Source organism: Sus scrofa, chromosome 1 (assembly GCF_000003025.6).
Source record: "Sus scrofa isolate TJ Tabasco breed Duroc chromosome 1, Sscrofa11.1, whole genome shotgun sequence".
Lineage (NCBI taxonomy): Eukaryota > Metazoa > Chordata > Mammalia > Artiodactyla > Suidae > Sus > Sus scrofa.
Window position 1 is genome coordinate 152904460 of NC_010443.5, and position 23780 is coordinate 152928239.

The window sequence follows — 23780 nt, forward strand, 5'->3', positions numbered from 1 at the left end:
TACTCCCCCAGATGTTGCTTGTGATTACTTTTAAATTGACTGTATATCACTTTCTTTGTATTCCACCCAGTGGTTACCATGCCAGTTTCTCCACTGGCTCCTCAACCCAACCCCCAGATCCCACCATGAGGATCAGACACCATCCCCCTCCATGATCCCATGAAACTTGGACACAGTGCTTTTGTACATAGGAGACTTGACTCAATAAAATATCAAAAAGAGGAGGACTGAAGGGAGGGGCATGGATACTCTCATAGAAAATCATTGGAATTGACCCTTGATCAGTACATATGAAGGGGGTTTATTCCAAACACACCTAAATGGAACAAAACGATCTCTTCTGAATACCTTCCAGGAAGTGTAAAGTACTTTTCCTGGGTGATAAACAGAGGTTTATAGCCCATTACATATAAAATATAGTTTGAGGTATTTTGGGGTGTAGTTTTTCTTCCTCTGAATAATTTAATTATTTATACCTAACTTCATTCTAAAAGATAAGTAGAAATTCTTTCCTACTAAATATATTCTTTCCATTGGGCATTTATTAAATGTATGCAACCACTTTCCCATATATTTCATAGCTTGCTAAGACACCTTGATAATTCACCCCACTTGTTATTTCACCACAGAATGGTTTAGTGTGGATATATATTAGCACATTATTTGTGAATATATGGTGAGTTTAGTATACTATGTTCATAGAAGCATTATTCATAACACCCAAAAGGTGGAAGCAATGCAGGTCTCCGTTGAGGGATGAATGGATGAACAAATGTGGTAAAGGCCCAATAAATGCTGTTTAGTCTTCAAAAAGGAGGGAAATTTTTACACAGTGTATTATATGGATGAATCATGAGGATAGAATTATAAGTGAAATAACATGGAAAAGGACAAATACCACACAATTTCTCTTATATGAGCATGTAGAGCAGTCATATTCATAGAAGCAGAAAGTATGGTGGTGGTCGTTGGATGTGAGGAATGGGGGAATGGGGCTTGTTTAATGGTATAATGTAGAGTTTTAGTTTTGCAAGATGAAAGAAGATTTGGGGATTGGTTTCCCAACGATGTGTCTGTACTTAACACTATAGAACTGTACACTTAAAAATGGTGAAGATGGTAAATTGTATGTTACGTATATTTTACAATTAAATATAAATATAAATATTAAATATATGAGTTTACTTATAGGATTAATTCATGTGAGATTTAACTGGTAACAATTTTTATAGAAATTCTTGCTATCTTTTGTTTTGCTTTTTGTCTTCATGACGGTTAGAACAAAAACGGATTTGTTGACAGAGTACTTTGAGTTCTGGTTCTGCCCTTCCTCCTACTAGTCCTGTGACATGTGGAAAGTCCGCCCCTTCATTTTTACTGAGTTTCAGTTTACTCAACTATAGAAATGGGAATAATCATATCTACAATGGAGTTCCCGTTGTGGCACAGTGAAAACGAATCTGACTAGGAATCATGAGGTTGCGGGTTCAATCCCTGGCCTTGTTGGGTGGGTTAAAGATCCAGCATTGCCGTGAGCTGTGGTGTAGGTCGCAGACCTGGCTTGGATCTGGTGTTGCTGTGGCTCTGGCATAGGCCGGCAGCATCAGCTCCTATCAGACCCCTAGCTTGGGAACCTCCATGTGCCATGGGTGCGCCCTGTAAAGACAAAAGACAAAAAAAAAAAATCATATATACATTATAGGCAGGCTTGGGGATTACTGAAATAATGTCTGCCAAGCCCTGTGAGGGTACCTGGCACACAGCAAATGCAATGTACATGGTGGTTGCACTGGATTACCTTTCCACATTCCCTAAAATGTTGGACATGTTTGTTCTGTGTCAAGACTATTTTCACACACACATAGTAAGCAGCTATCAGATACCAGGCACTCCATCAGGAAGCTGAGATGTTACAAAAGGTGAGAGATATGGCTTCTGCCCTCATTCATATTATAGTAGGGGAGAAAAATAGATGTACTCTATCTTAGTATGACAGATTCTCTGGTGGGGAAAAAATGCCAAAGGGGGGCTATTAGAGCCCTTATAATGACTGTTGTCTTTTCACATTGTTCAGCCTTTGGGCAGGGGTGTCTGACAATTAAGGAGAGATAGGAGTTGGCCAAAGAAGTAGCAGAGTAGGTGTGTCCTCTGCAGTAGGAATGGCGTGTGCAAAGCTCTGGAGAACAAAGAGAGTGTGAGGTATTTGAGGTGGGAGCCCATGGTCCTGAAAGGTAAGATATCAGGTGGGAAGGGGATAGGTAAAAGGGAGAGGCAAGCCGGGGCCACACACTAAGCAGCTCTGTGCACCAGGGACAGGGAAGTAATTGAAGTGTTCAACCAGGGGAGAGGGTAGACTGACTACATTGTGGAGAGGAATTTGCATGGAGGGAGCCTGGGCTCCAAGAAGGCTATTTCTGTTAATAAGGGCAGTAGCAAGTGGTTTCTGGACTAGAACAGGGCAATGGGGAGAGAGAGCAGGGCACACGTTTGACAGATATGTAGAAGGTAGAACTGATTGCTTGAGTGGATATGGAGAGAAATTCAGAATGACACTGCATTTCTGAACAGTGGGGAGACTGGGAAGGAGCCAGTTTGGAAAGGGGACTAGGGCTTTGCAGTATCTGTGAATAGAAAGTGGAGAAAGAAGTTCTAGAAATCTAAGATAGTTGTGTCCATCAACTCTCCACATCACTATCTACTTAGGAAATTCTAGAAGGTGAGTTAGGTGCTCTTTTTCTTTGCCAAGATCACTCTGCAGTGTCCTTTCTAGTTTGTAGCTGGTTCCAGCATATTTTCCCAGTTTTCTAGACAAGAGTGAGCCTCCATGGAGTTAATTTCTTGACCTACCTAGAGTTCCCCTTTTGAATGGTGCCCATTGGAAAGGTACTGGTTCTGAAGCATGGCAGCTGTTCATAAATATCAAATGCACATTTTGTCAAACAAACCAACATTTAGCATTTGCAGAGAAACTTGAATGGAGGCTCCCTGTTCCTGGGGAGCTCATTTTTTTTCCAGTTCCTGAGTTAGGTCACATTCTCATCATTTCTTTAGAGTAACATGTCACCTCTCTATTTTAATGGGAAAATTTGGAAATTCCCTAATATCTTGCTCCATAAAATGGAACCAAATAATTCTTTGTGTCCTTATTCTCATTCTCTTTTAATTCTCTGAAAAACTTGTTTGGCATACTATTTTCAAGTGCTATCACATTTCTCTCACTCACTTTCTCTCTCTGATGTATTTTAAAACTTTTTGGCATTTATTTTATAGTGTTTTGCAGAGATGTTTTGCAAGATGGTTTTCAGATACTCTTTTGGCCTTGTTACTCATTTGTACCTCTGGGCTCCATCACTCTCTCAGTTGAACGGCCTTTTGTTTTTTTGGTGAGATATTCATCCTACTGTGGCACTTTCATTTTGCCAATCTAGCCTTAAGGGGCTTTGTTTTAAGCACCCAGCCCTTTAAAGCTGCAGCACCTATTTTTTCCTGGACTTTCAAAAAGGTGTTTTCCAGTAATTTTGGTCCCCCCCCCCTTTTGGCATTTTTACACTTTCAACTATACCTTTAATTTTTCAACCAGAAAATGTGCATTTTATTATAATTTTTACTTGTCATTATGAAAAATTTCCAATGATTTTTAAAATTAATTTTTTTTTCTTTTTTGTCTTTTTAGGGTCATACCCACAGCATATGGAGGTTCCCAGGCTAGGGGTCAAATTGGAGCTGTAGCTGCCGGCCCACACCACAGCCACAGCAACGCCAGATCTGAGCCTCGTCTGCGACCTACACCACAGCTCATGGCAATGCTGGATCGTTAACCCACTGAGCAAGGCCAGGGATTGAACCTGCATCCTCATGGATACTAGTCAGATTCGTTTCCGCTGAGCCATGACGGGAAGTCCCCCAGTGACTTTTTTTTTTTTTTTAACTTTCCTTTCTGGTTAAAACTGCCTTTAGTCGTTTTGATCACAACAGGTGCTCCATAGTGCTTAACACATATATCTATTAGATTTCACAATGAGATATAAATTTTTTCTTTTTTTTTTTTCTTTGTCTTTTTGCCATTTCTTGGGCCGCTCCCGCGGCATATGGAGATTCCCAGGCTAGGGGTCCAGTCGGAGCTGTAGCTGCCAGCCTACACCAGAGCCACAGCAACGAGGGATCCAAGTCGCATCTGCGACCCACACCACAGCTCACGGCAATGCCGGGTCGTTAACCCACTGAGCAAGGGCAGGGATCGAACCGGCAACCTCATGGTTCCTAGTCGGTTTCATTAACCACTGCGCCACGACGGAAACTCCGAGATATAAATTTCAATGTGTTTTTAGTTCCTGTAGATTCATGAACCAATTATATGTACAACCTAAATGCAGAGGGTTGATGATTTTCTCAGAGGAAGAATTTAAGATAGAATTCAAGATAGAATATAGATAAATTTAAGGAGTCCACCAGTTTAATTTCCAGTCTTCTCCATTTTGCCTACTATTTTCCTCTAAGTTTTATAATATTGGCCAGAAGGTCTAAAGAACAACCCAAGAAGCTAGCGCCCATTTTGTAAAATTTTGACGTTTCTGTAGCAGTTTGCCTATTTAGATGATTTCTGTGTATGCTGTCCTTTTATAAATGATGCTCTATTTATCTTCTAGAAGCATTTTCTTTTGTTCCAAGGCACAATACTCTATTGATTTTTATTGATTAACCTCTTTCCACCCTGAATCAGATGTGTCACTTATATCAAGCTTGTCACTTTCCTGCAACTTTCCCATTAGTCCACTTAATTTTTTTAGTCCTCCAGGATACATGGAGATAAAGTTATGGATTTCTATTGGTCAGTTCCCAGATAAGGAGGGAGATGGAGACTTCACTAGGGAACAGCAAATTTTAGGAAGATCAGAGCTGCTGAGGCGAGGCAGGGAACATTTTGTCAGTGGTTGCTAAGAGATTTAAAAAATCCTGTTTAGTGGGTTCTGGTCAGTCAAAGCCAATTTCTTCCTTCGTCCTCCAATCCTGCCTTCCTGCAACCTGATCCCTCCTCTCCAACATATGCCATATTTTGCGGGTTTTTTTTGTTGTTGTTGTTTTTTGTTTTTTGTTTTTACCATTTTTCTGCTTCAAAACTACTCTCAATGCCTCTAACTCTACTATCTCTCATCTTAAAACTGTTCGAGGGTGGAGAAGGGGGTGCTGTGAAGGACTCCCTTCCCAGGCATTGGTTTTCAGCACCATGTATCCTCAATTTGACCTGGGTCTGAGTGTTTGACTTCAGGAGGTTAGTGCAGAGAAGAGTGTGAGATTCTACTGAAGTCCAGCATTTTTAAATCAAGTCTTAGTCTTTCCAGCATGAATTGTTACTTTGACCTAGTCCATTTTTATGGTGTAAAACATTGTAGACACTCAGCAAACACTCAAGGCCTTTCATGCTAACAATGAAATGATTGCTCATTCCTCATTAGGCTTGTATTAATATTTGAAAAATACTATCTATCCTTCTTACATCAAAATTTTAATTTTGCAATATATTTGTCACATCTCCAATGTTATTATAAAAACCTTCTGTCACTTTTCCAGCTTTGTATACACCTTAGTGCTTCATTTAGTAAACGATAACTGGTCATTTATCATGGAGAATTCTCTCCCTTCCTTCCTTCCTTTCCTTCTTTCTTTCTTTCCTTCCTTCCTTCTTTCTTTCTTGGGCTGTACCTGCAGTGTATGCAAGTTCCCAGGCTAGGGTCAAATCGGAGCTGCAGCCGCCAGCCACAGCCACAGCCACAGCCACAGCAACATGGGATCTGAGCCATATCTGAGACATACACCATAGCTCATGGCAATGCCAGATCCTTAACCCACTGAGCAAGGCCAGGGATCAAACCCGCATCCTCTTGGATACTAGTCAGGTTCTTTACCCACTGAGCCACAACGGGGACTCCAATTCTTAGTACTCTCTTGACTGTCATCATCCAAAGATAGAAATAGGATCTTGTTTTTAATTTCCACACATACACACACACACACACACACACACACACACGTGCACACATACACACGCACATTTCCAAATCAAACCAAAATCAAAAAACCTAGAGGAAGGACCTCTCTAGGGTAATAAGAACGGAGAATATCATGGAAACAATTTATGGCAAACAGCAGCATTGGATAAAATTTAGAGTGTGTAGGGCATATAATGTTTGTGTCCTTCACTTTGATGTACAGCTCCTTAACTCAACTAATGAGCAGGCAGGTTATGTGAGGTCATATTCGAAAATAAGGTCTATTGAGGAAGACCTCATGGGTCTCCCCACTGGGCACATGTTGTATTTGATGTTTTCATGGTGGCTCAGTTAGGAGGGAGGGGTTACATGCTTATTAGTGAAGCTGGATGGGGAAGGTGAAAACACTAGTGACCTCTCATCTGTTTGAAAAGCCACTCTTGTCCTGGAGAAGCTCACAGTCTAATGCATAAGATGGTGCATTAACTTCAACAGAGATGTCTAGACAGAACAAATAACAAGGTGAAAACTACCTGTGTGGTGAAGTTGGAGAAGGCTTTACAGATGATCACCGTGGAAGAGGTTTTCAGGGTGAATATAAGTTTTGAGGATTCTAGCAGACAGAGCAACATGCACAAAGAGATGCAGAGTGTGGTGGACACATGAGGCTTTGAGGGGCCTTCTGAGCACAGGAGCCTTCTGAGCACAGAGATTAAGAGCCACAGGTGGACTTGGTGTGAGGTAATGAGGACAGAGAGGTAGAAGGACAGACTGTGCTGGCACAGGGGTGTTGAAACTGTGTAGCAGAGAGGGTCACAGTCAGATTTACATTTGGGAAAGACTGCCGTCTCAGAAGAAAGGTGGGTATACGTTTCCATATCCTCAGCATGAAAAGCAAAGGCATTTTCAGATTTCTGATTGCAGTGACTGGTTGTATGTAGATAGGAAGAGGACAGATGCAGTTGATTTCCACTGCACACGAGAGGTAATGTTTTTATTTAAAGGGCTCCAGAATTGGTAGTTTGTAGACATCAAAATAGGAGCAATGATGTACTCCAAGATATGCCCACTATCCTGGTCCATAATGAGACTTTGCTTCTTTCTATTAAGAAACTGAATCACATTTTGGATTCAAATGGTGACTGTGGCTTTAGTAGCCACAACTTTGTTACCATATCTTTAAAGTGAGAAGGAGCCTAAAATGTAGGATGATTTTGAGATTCAGTGAACCACTTCCTGGAAAGTATTTGTCATTTTTTCACATCAAATTCTAAGTACTTCATACATGTTAAATATTTCATTAATTGAGCAAAATTACCACATCACAAAGAATGCACCGAAGTTGTTTCCTTTTGAAGAAGAAATATGAGTAGTGCTATATAGAGAGTGAGATACAGAGGACCTATATTTCATGAAAGTAAAAGAGAGAAGAGTCAAGATTTTTCAAATAATAGAAGAAAGTGATGCATTAGTAGGACAATAAGGCTGATTGTCTTCAGAGGGCATTCTTTTATCTTGTATCCAAATGGACATTTGAAAGCAACAGAGGTGTATTTTCTGTGGGAAATTCCTGTGTTTCAAAACACATGAAGTGAAGGTTCATAAATAGAACAATGAAGGATAAAGGATTTGGCCCCCTTTTATCAGAACCAGTGGGGGAAGGGAAATAAGTTCATTTGTCGTATCTTCCCTGAGGCAAGCAAGGCAGTTAAGATCCTCTTCTGTGTTTTCCAGTTTGGGGGTTGAGTTTATGAGGAAAGAGTGAGATCAGTAGCAGGTGAAGTCAGGGGATAGTTCCTGTTCCTCGAGGTAACTATTGATTCTTTTGGGAAAGAACTTCATTTTTAAAATCCTCATGGAATATCAGTATATTACCTATCTTGTTACTAGTACTTATGTACCAGTTAGGATAAACAATTCTTTTTGTTAGGCGCAATGGTCCTGCCCTGCATTGTTGAGCAAAGTAAGATAAAAATATGCTTTGCAGAATGCCATTTACTTCACACAGAGATAATATGTTTTATCTTTTCACCATTTTTTTATTCTTAAATCTTAGATAATCTTCTTGCCTTCAGTTCTTTCAAAAAGTATAGTCATGGTGTTTCTTTTGCTACCAGACATTGTTTAAAGGGTTTTATCTACCTTCTGGACAATGCATTAAATATTGCGGTGAAAATGAAATGTTTTGTATTTTGGGATAAAATTCTCTGGTTCGTGTCTTCCTCAAAATATTTTAGATATTCTATTTTAGTCATACGAAAGTTCGTTTTTTTCTCCTGTATTTGAAAACATTTCAACAGCTTTTCTGGAATATTTGAATTGCTTGAGTTTCCCCAATACTCTTCCTTGCCTTGAGCATGAGGGAAACAACAAGGCCGCAGACAGCGCTGGGTCATCCTTGAGAAATGAAGAGGCAGATTAGCTGAGATGATGTTCTTTGATGCAGTGGTTGAAGCCTCTACCGTCAAAACATTTACTGTGTAAAGTTTCAACCAGTTTTGTATGTTTGTTCTTTTCTCTTGTTTTGGTTCCAGATCTCCCAGCAGCTACATGGTTTCCCAAGTGCTCCTTCATCTTTCAATTTCTAGGCTCTGGACAGGCTCTCTGCCACCTTCTGCCTCCTCCGATTGCTTCCTGTGTCTACAGAGGACAGCAGTCCACTCACGACTTTTCCCCAGCATTGCATCTGCAAAATTAAGTGTAAGCATACATTCAGTGTTGCAGGCCATTTTCAAGATTTGAATCCAGGGCCTCTTGGCAATTAGGAATCTCTTTTGCTCCTTTTTAGAGTGAATCCAAACTATTTTTTTTTTTAACCTAAACTTCCCCCTGTGATTTCAAAGCATGGTGAGCAATGGATGAATTATCACACTGGAGACTCAGTCTTTGAACACTTTCAATGACTTTTTTTGCCAATAAGTCATATAAGGAATTAAAGATATGTTTATATACAAAACTCAGGGCTTACCTGATGTTCTAAATGATGAAAGAGAGATGAAAACAACAATTTGGGAAGTTCCCACTGTGGCTCAGTGGGTTAAGAGCCCAACTAGTATCCAAGTATCTAAGAGGATGTGGGTTCAATCCCTGGTCTTTCTCAGTGGATTAAGGATCAGCATTGTCATGAGCTATGGTATAGGTCACAGACACACCTCAGATCTGGCACTGCTGTGGCTGTGGCTTAGGCTGGCAGTTGCAGCTCTGATTTGACCCCTAGCCTGAGAACTTCATATGCCATGGGTGTGGCCCTAAAAAGAAAAAAAAAAATGCAACAATTTGGGAAAGTGTACTCAAAATATTAAGAAAAAATTGGGTAAGAAAACATGTAAGTCCTGTTTTATTTTTACAGTCAGCAGCTATATGCAGAGCATAGCTTAGAAGTAGCCCTGTGAAGGAAGAGATAAATATAGGTTAAAACATGGGCATATGGGAGTTCCCACTGCAGCTCAGTGGAAATGAATCTGACTAGCATCCTTGAGGACTTAGGCTTGATCCCTGGCCCTGCTCAATAGGTTAAGTATCCAGTGTTGCCAGTGAGCTGTGGTGTAGGTTGCAGATGAGGCTCAGATCTGTCGTTGCTATGGCTGTGGTGTAGGCCAGTGGCTACAGCTCTGATTCAACCCCTAGCCTGGGAACCTCCATATGCTGTGGATGTGGCCCTAAAAAGACAAATCTAGTAGAGGAGGAAGAGTCATACAGAAAAGCTCGCCGGAAGATTCCCCATAACTCTAGAGGCCAGAGGCAGCAGGCAGGGGAGGGACAGAAAGAAGGAAGATGCTGAGGGAGGGAGTAACCCCTCCTGGGGTTCATAGGCAAGACCAAGCCAGTGTGATAGACATGGGGACCCAGAGTGAGCTCAGGGACCAGGCGAGCGGTGGACCAAAACTGAAGGTTGGCAAAACCCAGCCAACTCTATTAGGTCTTCTAACGTGTGCTCCGAAGTTTGAAGTTCACCGCAAAGGCTTTGGGGGTGCATTCAGAAATTTTAAACTGGGGATTTACAGGGCCAGACTTGTGTTTTACCAAGATTGTTCTGACTATGTGATGGGGGATGGATGGAAGTGAGATGGGCGTGAATAGGGAGAGTAGGTCAGCTAGTGCTCTGACCCAGGGTAGCAGGAATAACAGGAGCAAGCACCACGAGGGAGATGCAGAGGAGGGAGCAGGTTTAAGGCTTCAAAGGAACAAGAGTGACAGAACTTGGAGGTGAGTTAGATGAGAGGGGCAGGCAGGGGCAAATTCAGTTAGGTTCCAGTCAGGCAAGATGGGGATGCATTTACCAAGATAGAGACCTCCGGAGGATCCTGTGTCATGAAGGCTCACAAGTTACATGCAGAAAGTCGTACTGTTATTTTAACATCTCTTAAAGCAAACTCCAGACGCTAATAAGTGCTCATTGCGTACATGTATTGTGTGTGAAATCCTTCCCCGAGGTTCCCTATGGATGACTCATTAGAAAATATTATTTTGTTTGACTTTTGTCTACAAGTCAAGAAAATCTATTTTTTGTATTACTCAAGGAATCAAACATATCACTGTTTCTAGTTGAGATGATAAATGTTTTGAGTTATGGCTTTCTGGAAGACATTTTATTTCATCCAGATTAGTCTGACAGCCTAATTTTTTCCTTTTATTTTTAATTTTTTCATAAGATGTATTTTATTTTTAGAGTTGAAATAATATTTGGGGAGAGGGAAAGTAGGGGCGGGTGAATGGTCAATGTCATACTTTATTATTCCCTAGACCTTGCATATTCTAAAAATTGGCTTTGGTTTATTTATCTCTGGCTTTGTAAGTAACTATACACTAAATTAATCCTTTCCTGAAATATGCAGTGTGGTTTTGGGTTTATTTGTGGTAATCACAAACAACTCGCAAATCATCCCCTTGGTGGTTATTTCTGGTTGCTTACGCCGCCAGCAACTTATTTACTTAGATGCCTAATTTAAGCCTATGAGTAAATTATTTTTTGTTGTTGAATACAATTGAATCTATTGACAGGCAAAAAAGATGCTTTATTCTCCTGTTATTTTGCACAGTATACATCTGAAATGAAATAGCGTAACTGTGATAAACCTCACCTTGATTGAAGCACGTTGGGATATATTAGTAATCACTGCCACTGGCTCTGATTCAGATCCCCAAATTTTACAGCTTTTTGTTTTGTTTTGTTTTTAAAAGGCAAACCCATAAATGTGATAAATGTAACTCCAAGATAATGGAGTTAGGAAGCCATCACTGAAGGCAATTTTAGAGGAAAATGGAGAGTGTAAAATGATGACTTTAATATATTTAAAATTATGGAGGTGGAAATTAAATTGCAGACTTTGGAGAGAAGTGTGTATCGTGCAAGGAAAATAGAAGTCACCCCTAGTTTAGAGGAAGAGTTTATAGCAAGATAGAAAAGCCAGGGAGGTGGCAAATGCAGAGTTTAGATATAAACATTTCAATTAGTTTCTGCATTTAAAAAAATGACATAGCAATAGGACATACAAATTCATAAACGGCATATTTACCTGAGCTCTTCTCGCTTCAAACATTGTCTTTGGGAACTAATTGTAATATGAAAAAGAATTTTGTTTCTTTTTCCCAGTTCATCTCTGCTTCTAGTGTTGACAAGTTTAATGCAGCTCTGAGATGAATTCTAGCAAATGGGGAGCCAAGGCACAGCAGAAGGCACCCAAGGTCTGATTAGTGACGTCAACAGTGAATTCATGTATTAGATTAAAAATATATCACGCAGGCTCTTTGGTCACTTACTAAAATGTCCATACATGTCTCTATATTTCACTTATTCTGCTACTAATAAATCGAAGCAGTGATTCTAAACCTTATTAGATTCAATGTTCTCTTTCATTATAAATCCCTTTAACAATTTTGAAATCATATACATAGATAATAAACCTACCTATGCATACATTTTCAAAGGAATAAAAATAATGCCTAATGTATAATTTCCAGAAGTAACATGGAATTAGTTTATAGTAAGATAGTCTATATTTTAACATATAGATTTTGGGGCTTTATTATGTGAGAAGGCAAAGTAAAGTGATAAAATATGCCCACTTTATTTAGAATCACAATGAACTACAACTACACATGCCATAAAATGTGCAGTCATCCTGAGTGTCAGTGTCACCATGATGCTGTTTTCAAAATGAACAACTCCTGGTGAAGTTCTGATATTTCAAGGTGAAATCTTTTCCGATTTAAACAGACCAGGAATAGAATTCCTAAAAAATCAGAAATATTTTGTGGGCCTTTTCTTGTATCAATGTATTTTCATATGAGTCAGGATCTCTTGCATTATTAATTTTAATTCCTTTGAAGGTTGTTAGGTTATGGCTCAGAACTCAAACATCACCTTAAATATAGTAGGTCCTCAGTTGATGCTTGTTTGTATGTTGGTTACTTTGGACCATGAACATTCCTATTTTATTGAGAGTGACAGAATGACAGTTGAATGCAATCTAAATGCTTTTAGTTGTGATTCTCAATTAGAAGAAGGGTCAAAAAACAAAAAACAACAACAAAAAAAGAGGGTCAAAAACTATAGTCTATCTTGCCCTTCATTCTTTTTCTAATTTCTTTTGGTAGAAATGCTTTCTGAGGGAGCTCCCATCATGGTCAGCAGTAGCAAATCCAACTAGTATCCATGAGGACACAGGTTTGACCCTTGGCCTTGCTCAGTGGGTTGAGGATCTGGTGTTGCTGTGAGCTGTGGTATAAGCTGCAGATGCAGCTCAGATTCCACGTTGCTGTGTCTGTGTCATAGGTCAGCAGCTGCAGCTCCAATTTAACCCCTAGCCTGGGAACTCCCATATGCTGCAGGTGTGGCCCCGAAAAGCAAAATAGCAAAAGAAAAGAAAAGAAAAAAAGAAATGTTTCCCTAAAAGAGCAATATGCAGGACCTGGTACAAATACTGGACTCTGCAGGTCTTCAGTGTGAAAATTTGGAGCCTGAAAGAGTCATTGCAAGGAACTTCCAACCACAGGTTCAAATCAGAATTAGAAAAGTAATATGTATTTCTGGGTCCATGAACATGAGGTATATATTGATAAATTTATACATTGTGAGTTTCATTTTGATGGTAGTAATGAACTTAAATTAAGCTCATCTGGTTCTTCCCCTCATTGCCAATGGCACTAATATGAGGTGGTTGACTGGGAGCAAAGAAAATCTCATCAAACTCCTTGGAAGGCTCAGGTATGCAGTGGCTCTCAAGACATCTTAACACGTGCTCACTTAACACGCTAAGGGCCCTAGAGTTGTTTTGAGTGTGTTATACGGAATGTTTTTGTAGAAGTGTAGGATTTCAGAACCAGAAAACTTCTACTTCCTGACATAGTATTTACAAGCCCAACTCTTGGACAGTATTATAATTTAGGGACAATTTTGATCATTGCTCTGAAATAATGCTAAGAAAATATGATCACAAAAAGACAGCTTTAAAATTTTGGAAATGTTTGTAAAAAAAATGCTGTATTTTCCCCAACTTACTTTGTTTCCCAAAACTTCATTAGTAACACTAGGAATTATAGAGAAGGACTGGGATGCCAATTTCTTCTTCCCATGCTTTGAAAAGAAGCATTGTCTCTCCTTCCCTTTTCCTCCTATGAGGTAGACTACCACCTTCTAGTTCTTCTAGCCTGTCTGAGGTTTCTCCTGTTTCCCTTGGGCTGGTCCTTTGTTTGATGACAAAATTTGACATCAGGCTCCTACCTGAGCCCTGGGAGAAGCATTCTGCATCCACAGTGGCTCTTCCTGCTTCCAAGATCTGTGTTGGCTAAGGGACCACAACCTCCTCCTTCTCAACTATCATTGGTGCTTACCCAACTCTTGGAATTTACTGGTCAGTGCTCTTAGGTTGTCATTCCAAAAGCAAGATAGATGTAGATTTACCAGTTTTGCTCTAAGGTGATCTGTTTTTTAAAATATCTACTCTTTCATGTATAAGTTTAGATTAATGAAATTCCAGGTTTGCTTTAGGCAGTTTCTCACTGTTATGGGCTTTATGTTGGCACTCGAATTAAACAACACCACACAATACTTGAAATTTAAGTATTCAAGTATTTAGACTTTAGAAATTTTGCTGTTATTTTCCAATTGTGGCCAAGCCAGTGTTTTTACCACTTTGGGAAATGAGAAATTTAAACAACAGCATAAATGATCTGTGACCTGTGACAACAATAAATCCTTTAAGCATATTTGTCTCCTCAATTAAGAACTTGTTTTTCATTCAAAGCTCTGCCACCCTATTTTCTAAAACGTTGCTACGTTAGTTTTTCTTTCTGTGGTATCTTGGTAATTCTTCAGATCTCTCTCTCTGAAAGACAGGGAAGAGGCCTTTCTGGATGTAAGTAAGATGTTGCTGATGGAAGCTGGGCCAACCATGAAGGCACATCTGCAGAGGCAGCACGCACCTCCTCTGTGCAAGGGTCTTTGTTCATTAGGGGTAACCTTTTCCTCTGTTTCTCCTCCTAAGAAGCAGAGTGTTACTTGGTCTGGGAGTACCCTGTTCTGGTCTGGGAGTACCCTGTTCTGGTCGTAATAAGCTAGTGAATGGAACTCTTTTTTGAGATTAGTTCCTGAGATGCTCTCCATCTGCTGGCTTCTGCTTGTGCTGTATGTGCTGACATGGACATATATTGCATTTGTGATACAAGTGATAAGTTCAGTTCCTACCTCTTCCCCTACTTTTCTGGCCTTAGATTCATCATCTATAAGATGATGCTAATAATAAGGTATATATATATATATATATACACACACACACACACACACACACACACACACATATACATATATATATACACACACACACACATATATATATGCTATTGGATTGTTGTAAATGCTAAAAAGAAATAGTATACTTAGCACAGTGATAAACAAATAAATACTGTAGAAAATATGGCTATTATTATTATTATTAGCTCAGACCTAGAGATTAGATCATTATGTCCTTCTTGATAGGGCTCAGGAAATATGGCCAAAATGCTCAGAAAATCTGGCTGACAATTGTAGCCTCAGTGGGGGGGATTTTTTTATCCAAAATTTTAAACTACATATTCTAGACATCTCAATCTCAAAATTTGTAGAGTTTTATTTACCCTTTTTTAGTACTAAAGGAACTGCTCTAAGCAGAAAAGGAAAAGCCATAATTAGAAACAAGAATATTAAAAATGAAGATGCTCTCCATCTGCTGGCTTCTGGTAAAGGCAAAGGTAATTTAAAAGTAGGAAATCACCCATTGACAAATATGATATCTAAACTAGCAAGCATGAGAAAAGGAGAGGACAAATGAAGAACATTGAAAGTGCATTTGAAATTAAGGAGACCACAAAGGGAAGGGAACCATAAAAAAAAAGACAACTTACAGAATGGGAGAAAATAGTTTCAAATGATGCAACTGACAAGGGTTTAATCTTTAAAATATACAAAGAACTTATACAACTCAATGGCAAAAAAGCCAACAACCCAATGGAAAAAATGGGCAAAAGACCTGAATAGACATTTTTCTAAGGAAGATGTACAGATGGCCAACAAGCACATGAAAAAATGCTCAGCATCACTAATTATTAGAGAAATGCAAATCAAAACTACTATGAGGTACCACTTCACACCAGTCAGAATGGCCATCATTCATAAGTCCACAAATAAATGCTGGAGGGGTGTGGAGAAAAGGGAATGGTCCTGCACTGTTGGTGGGAATGTAAATTGGTACAACCACTATGGAAAACAGTATGGAAGTACCTTAGAAAAATATATTTAGAACTACCATATGACTCAGCAATCCCACTCTTGGGCATATATCCAGATAAAGTGTTCTTTGAAAAAGACACATGTACCCACATGTTCATTGCAGCACTATTCAGAATAGCCAAGACATGGAAACAACCTAAATGTCCATTGACAGATGATTGGATTAATAAGATGTGGCATATATGCACAATGGAATACTCTTCAGCCATAAAAAGAAGAAAATAATGCCATTTGCAGCAACATGGGTAGAACTAGAGACTCTCATGCTAAGTGCAGTAAGTCAGAAAGAGAAAGACAAATGCCATATGATATCACTTATATCCGGAATCTATTATATGGCACAAATGAACACTTCCATAGAAAAGAAAATCATGGACATGGAGAACAGCCTTGTGGTTGCCAAGGGGGAGGGGGAGGGATGGACTGGGAATTTGGGGTTAATAGATGTAAACTATTGCCTTTGGAATGGATAATCAAAGAGAACTGGCTTTATAGCACTGGGAACTATATCTAGTCACTTATGATGGAGCATGATAATGTGAGAAAAAGGAATGTATACATGTATGTGTGACTGGGTCACCTTGCTATACAGTAGAAAATTGGCAGAACACTGTAAACCAACTATTAGGGAAAAAATAAAAATCATTATTAAGAAAAAAAGAAGAGGACCAGTGTTACGACACAATCCACATATAGATGGATATACCAAAATTCAAGGGGAATCAATAGTCAAATAACTGTAATGGTCACATAAAAAAGAAAAACCAAGCCAAACATAACACTAAACATGGTCATCTGGAGTTCTCATTGTGGCATAGCAGAAACAAATCCGACTAGGAACCATGAGGTTGCAGGTTTGATCCCTGGCCTTGCTCAGTGGGTTAAGGATCCAGCGTTGCCGTGGCTGTGGTGTAAGCTGGCGGCTACAGAATTGATTGGACCCCCTAGCCTGGGAACCTCCATATGCCGTGGGTGCAGCCCTTAAAAGACAAAAATAAATAAATAAATAATAAATAAATAAATACAAATAAACATGGTCAGCAAATTGCAAGAAAAGACAACAAAAAGAGGAAGGGAAGAAAAAAGACCCAAAATAGCAATCTCCCCAATTTTTTAAAAGTAAATGACAATAAATACATGCTTATCCATAGTTACATTGAATGTAAATGGATTAAATGCTCCAACCAAAATAAAAAGACTAGCTGAGTGGATTCAAAAGCAAGACCTATATATATGCTGTCTACAAGAGAGCAACTTCAGGTCTAAGGACACATACAGACTTTAAGTGAGGGAAAGGAATAAAATATTACATGGAAATGAAAAGTATAGAAAAGCAAGAGTAACAATACTCATATCAGGAGCAGCACAATATATAAAACAACTACCTACAGCCATAAAAGTGGAAATTGACAGTAACACAATAATAGTGGGGGACTTTAACACCCCATTTACAGCAATGGACAGACCATCCAGACAGAAAATCAACAAGGAAACATAGGCTTTAAATGATACACTAGACCAAATAGACTTAACTGATATCTATAAAACTTTTCACCCAAATGCAGCAGAATATACTTTCTTCTTAGGTGCACACAGAACATTCTCCAGGATACATCACATCTTGGGCCACTGATCAAGCCTTGATAAATATTTTTAAAATTTTATTTTCCAACTGTACAGCAAGTGGATCAAGTTATCCTTACATGTATACATTACATTTACATTTTTTCCCCACCCGCCTTGATAAATATTAAAAAATTTGGAGTTCCTGTAGTGGCTCAGTGGTTAACGAATCCAACTAGGAACCATGAGGTTACGGGTTCCATCCCTGGCCTTGCTCAGTGGGTTAAGGATCCGGCGTTGCTGTGAGCTGTGGTGTAGGTCACAGATGCAGCTTGGATCCCATGTTGCTGTGGCTCTGGTGCAGGCTGGGGCTACAGCTCCGATTGGACCCCTGGCTTGAGAACCTCCATATTCCATGGGTGTGGCCCCAGAAATAGCAAAAAGACGAAAAAAATTGAAATTATTTCAAGCATTTTCTCCAATCACAATGCTATAAGACTGGAAATAAACTACAAGGAAAAAAAAAAAAACAGCAAAAAGCACAAACTCTTGGAGGCTAAACCATATGCTACTAAACAACCAATGGGTCATTGAAGAAATCAAAGAGGAAATTAAAAGCTACACAGAGACAAATGAAAATGAAGATACAACAATCCAAAACCTATGGGACACAGCAAAAGCAGCAGTTCTAAGAGGGAAGTTTATAGCAATATAATCTTATTTCAGGAAAGAAGAAAAAATGCAAATAAACAACCTAACCTTACACCTTAAACATCTAGAGAAGGAAGAACAGACAAAGTTCAAAATTAGTAGAAGGAAAGAAATCATACATATTAGAACAGATATTAATAACATAGAGACAAAGAAAACAATTGAGAAGATCAATGAAACCAAAAATTGGTTCTTTGAAAAGATCAACAAAATTGATAAACCATATGAGTCTTGATAAACCAGATTCACCAAAAAAAAAAAAGAGGCAGAGGTCTCAAATCAATAAAACTAAAAGTGAAAAATGAGGTTATAGTTGACACTGCAGAAATACAAAGGATCATGAGAGACTACTATGAGCAACTCTATGCCAATAAAATGCACAACCTAGAAGAAATGGACAGATTCTACACAGGTACAGCCTACCAAGACTGAACCAGGAAGAAATAGAAAATATGAATAGACCAATCACAAGTACTGAAACTGAAAATGTGATTTAAAAACTTCCAAAATACAAAAGTCCAGGACCTGATGGCTTCACCTCTGAGTTCTACCAAACATTCAGAGAAGAGTTAACACCTCTTCTTCTGAAACTTTTCCAGAAAATTGCAGAGTAAAGAACATTCCCAAGCTCATTCTCTGAAGCTACCATTACCCTGATACCAAAACCAGACAAAGATACCACCAAAAAAAAAAACAAAAAAAAAAGGAAAATTAAAGGCCAATATCACTGATGGACATAGATGTGATAATCCTCAACAACATATTAGCAGACCACATACAAATATACATTAAAAAGATCATACACCATGATCAATTAAGATTTATCCCAGGGATGCCAGTATTCTTCAATAGCCACAAATCTATCAATGTGATGCACCACATCAACAAACTGAAAAATAAAACCATGTGATCATCTCAATAGATGCAGAAAAAGCTTTTGACAAAATGCAACACCCATTCCTGATAAAAACTCTCCAGAGAGTGGGCATAGAGGGGAACTACCTCAATATAATAAAAGCCATTTATGACAAATCCACAACTAACATCATTCGCAATGGTGAAAAGCTGAAAGCATTTCCACTAAGCTCAGGAACAAGACAAGGATGTCCTCTTTCACCAATGTTATTCGACATAGTCTTTGAAGTCCTAACTGTGGCAGTTGGAGAATAAAAAGAAATGAAAGGAATCTAGATTGGAAAAGAAGAAGGAAAACAGTATGGAGATTCTTTTAGAATAGAATCTAAATAGAATTTCCATTTGATCCAGCAATCCCTCTCCTGGGCATCTATCCAGAGAAAACCATGACTCAAAAAGATACATGTACTCCAATGTTCATTGTAGCACTGTATACAATAGCCAAGACATGGAAATGACCTAAATGTCCATCGACAGAGGAGTGGATAAAGAAGAAGTGGTACATATACACAATGAAATATTACTCGGCCATTAAAAGGAAAGAAATAACGGCATTTGCAGCAACATGGATGGACCTAGAAATTATCATGCTAAGTGAAGTCAGATAGCAAGACACCAACATCATATGGTATCACTTACACTTGATATCTAAAACAAAGACACGATGAACTTCTTTGCAAAACAAATACTGCCTCACAGATTTGGAAAAACTTAAGGTTTCCAAATGAGATGGGTTCGGGGGTGGGGGATGTGCTGGGGGTCTGGGGTGGAAATGCTATAGAATTGGGTTGTGTTTATCATTGTACACCTATAAATGTAATAAAATTCACTGAGTAATAAAAAAAGTGATTTAAGAGACTTAAAAAAAAAAACTATCACTGTTTGCAGATGATATGATTCTATACCTAGAAAATCCTAACAACACTACCAGAAAACTATTAGAGCTCATCAATGAATTTAGTAAAGTTGCAGGATACAAAATTAATAAACAGAAATTGATTGCATTTTTATATACTAACAATGAAAGATCAGAAAGAAAAGTTAGGGAAACAATCCCATTTACCATTGCATCAAAAAGAATAAAATACCTAGGAATAAATCTACTTAAAGAGACAAAAGGCCTGTACTCTGGAAACTGTAAGACACTGATGAAAGAAATCAAAGCAGACACAAATAGATGGGAAAATAAACCATGCTCTTGGATTGGAATAATCAATATAGTCAAAATGACAATACTACCTAAGGACATCTACAGATTCAATGCAATCCCTATCAAATTACCAATGACATTTTTTACAGAACTGGAACAGAATATTTTAAAATTTGTATGGAAGCACAATAGACCTTGAATAGCTAAAGCAATATTGAAAAGAAAAAACGGAACTGAAAGAATCAGGCTCCCTGACTTCAGGCTCTATTACAAATTTACAGTCATCAAAATGGTATGGTATTGTCACAAAAACAGAAATACCCATCAATGTAATAGGATAGAAAGCCCAGAAATAAACACAAACACCTATGGTCAATTAATCTGTGACAAAGGAGGACAGACTATACAGTGAAGGAAAGATAGTCTCTTCAATAAATAATGTTGGGAAAACTGGACAACTGCACGTAAGAGAATGAAATTATTACATTGTCTAATACCATACACAAACTCAAAATGGATTAAAGGCCTAAAGGTAAGGCCAGACAATATAAAACTGCTAGAGGAAAACATAGGCAGAACATTCTTTGACATAAATCACAGGAACATCTTGTTCGATCCACCTCCTAGAATAAAGACAATAAAGACACTATTAAACCAATGCGACCTAATTAAACTCAAAAGCTTCTGCACAGCAGAGGAAATCATTAAAAACAAACAAAAAGACAACCCACAGAATGGAGAAAATTTTTGCAAATGACTCAACTGACAAAGGTTTAATCTCCAAAATACACAAACAACTCATACAGCTCAACAACAAAAAAACAAACAACCCAATTGAAAAATGGGCAAAACCTAAATAGACATTTCACCAAAGAAGTCAGATGGCCAGAACTCACATGAAAAAATGCTCAACATCACTAATTTTTAGAGAAATGCAAATCAAAACTACAGTGAGGTACCCCTTCACACCAGTTAAAGTGGCCATCATTGACAAATCAACAAATAACAAATGCTGGAGAGGATATGGAGAAAAGGGAACCCTCCTACACTGTTAGTGTGAATGTAAATTGGAACAACAACTCTGGAAAACCGTATGGAAATACCTCAGAAACCTAAATGCAGAACTACCATATGATCCAGCAATCCCACTCCTGGGCACACATCCAGACCGAAAACTTCATTGAAAAAGATCCATGCACCCATGTGTTCATCACTACACTATTCACAATAGCCAAGATATGTAAACAACCTCAATGCCCATCAAAGGATAAATGGATTAGGAAGATGTGGTACATATAAACAATAGAATACTACTCAACCATAAAAAAGGACAAAATAATGCTATTTGCAGCAGCATAGATGGAACTAGAGACTCTCATACTAAGTAAGTCAGAAAGAGAAAGACACCATATGATACCACTTATATGTGGAATCTAAAATATGGCACAAATGATCTATCTACAAAACAGAAAAGATCCTGAATGTGTAGGACAGACTCATGTTTGCCAGTGGGAAGGGGGAGGGAGTGGAATAGATTGGGAAACGGATTAGAGGATGAAAACTCTTGCATTTAGAGTAGATGGGCAATGAGATCCTGGTGTATAGCACAGGGAACTATATATCTAATAACTTGTGATGGAACATGATGGAGGATAATGTGAGAAAAATAATGTATATTATGTATTGCTGGGTCACTTTGCTGTACAGCAGAAATTGACAGAACACTGTAAATCAATAATAATATAAATTTTAATAAAAAATGAAAAGTTTATGCCAAAGTAGTTGCCTCCTTATCTTAATCAATAAGTAATTAGGGGATAAATAAATGAAACCAGGAGACCAGGCAATCTGAGAAGCAGGTGAGGGTGGTGAGAAGAGCAGATGCCTTGGACGAGATAGAGCTGAGAATCCTGGCTTCATTTTGAGTGGCAATGGGTGATTTACCACACCTGCAAATTTATCTTTTATAACTATCCCAAATTTCCTTTTAAGTCCACCATAAATGACATGGGGACTCCTTGTTTCCCTCGTGCTACCAGTTCTGTTTCTTTCCTGCTGGCTTGCTTTTCTGGACACATCTGGTGATTTCAGCCACACTCACACTGGCTTTTCAGTATTGTTATATCTTTCATTTTAACTTCGTTACAGCTTGAACCAGGTCATTTCAGCCTCTCCTACCTTAGAAGGTTGTGAGAAATAGTTTCATTCTTGCTGTGGTTGGAAAAACACCTGGAGCCCTTTGGAGAGAAGGTATGAAAGCTGTAAGTACCACAGGCTGGCTGGTCTCAGCCATGTGCCGGAAGCCATGGCTCCTGTGTGTGCTTCCACTTGTCAAACTTGGGAGTAAAGAGCCAAACTTATGAGGGACCTGGACTGCAAAATAGTACCTTAGCTTCCTGGGATCTTCCACTAAATTTATAATATGTTGGCCTCAGAGATGGTTTCGAATCCATATATTCCATAGCATTTGTTGAGCATCTTCATGGGCCTGGCATTGTGCTGAGATCGAAGCACATTAAAGACACACTGTCTAAGGCATGGATAGTTTCAGAGGGCAGGAAGAAAGGACAACAAATAAAAGACAACACAATAGCAGATAGGGAAGTAAAACATAGGAGCATGTGGTTAGTTTATCTTATGGCGATCCTCCACTTAGATGGTGTCACAGTTGAGTTTTGCAGGATAAGTAGTGATTTTCCTGGAATGGGGTGGAAAGAGGATACTAAAGCCATTCCAGGAGAAGAGATGGACACTGCAAGATTGTAAAAGTGAATACTGTTCTGGGGCAACTAGAGAGTGTGACACATTCTAGCAGGAGATGAGACTGGAGACAAAGGCAGAGATAAATCATAAAGGATTTTGCTAGATAATGTGCATTTTGTCCTGTAGCAGCAGCAGGAAACACCTGAACCTTTTAAAGCAGAGATGTGGCATGACGTGCATTTTTAGCCACATAGGTTTGGATGCAGTGTAGATTGGAGGAAAAAAGGGCTAGGATGAGAGAGAGCTTTTCTGAATAATCCAGTTGAAGAAATACAAGGAATCCTCTGGCAAGTCTGTCTCGTATTTTCATTCTACTTTTTTTAAAAGTCATTCTGTGGGGGGTGGGGGGATACGCTTGGGCTGTGGGATGGAAATCCTGTGAAATCAGATTGTTATGATCATTATACAACTACAGATGTGATAAATTCATTTGAGTAATTAAAAAAATGAAAAAAAAAATAAAAGTCATTCTGTTGTGCAGATTTCTTCAATAAAATGTTTCACTCCTATAGATGAAGTAAATGAATTACCAAGTATTTCTTGATTGTCAAATATGTATAACATACTTTTTTTATTACTCAATGAATTTATTACATTTGTAGTTGTACAATGATCATCACAATCCAATTTTATAGGATTTCCATCCCATACCCCCAGTGCATCTCCCCACCCCCCAAACTGTCTCCTTTGGAAACCATAAGTTTTTCAAAGTCTGTCAGTCAGTATCTGTTCTGCAAAGAAGTTCATTGTGTCCTTTTTTCAGATTTTACATGTCAGTGATAACATTTGATGTTGATGTCTCATTGTCTGACTTGTAAGGTGTTTCCACAGATTAAAATAAGGATGATTTATAGTGAAATTACGTTGAAAACTTTTGGAACCTGGTGGAGTAACAAACAACAAATATTTTAAAGGTGATTTCTGC

The 23780-nt window shown here is 38.6% G+C and overlaps 1 protein-coding gene across 6 annotated transcripts in view; it reads left to right on the plus strand.

Annotated features, from left to right (window-relative positions):
- CD226 (CD226 molecule) overlaps window positions 1-23780 on the plus strand; it is a 104285-nt gene that overhangs the window by 31582 nt on the left and 48923 nt on the right. For 2 of the 6 annotated variants that reach the window (XM_021099306.1, XM_021099299.1), the window contains one exon: window positions 8522-8687. The exons of 3 other annotated variants lie outside the window; for them this stretch is intronic. The gene's annotated coding sequence lies outside the window, so the exon portion shown is untranslated. The remainder of the gene's footprint in view (window positions 1-8521; window positions 8688-23780) is intronic. One more of the 6 variants, XM_021099312.1, reaches the window with a different exon arrangement.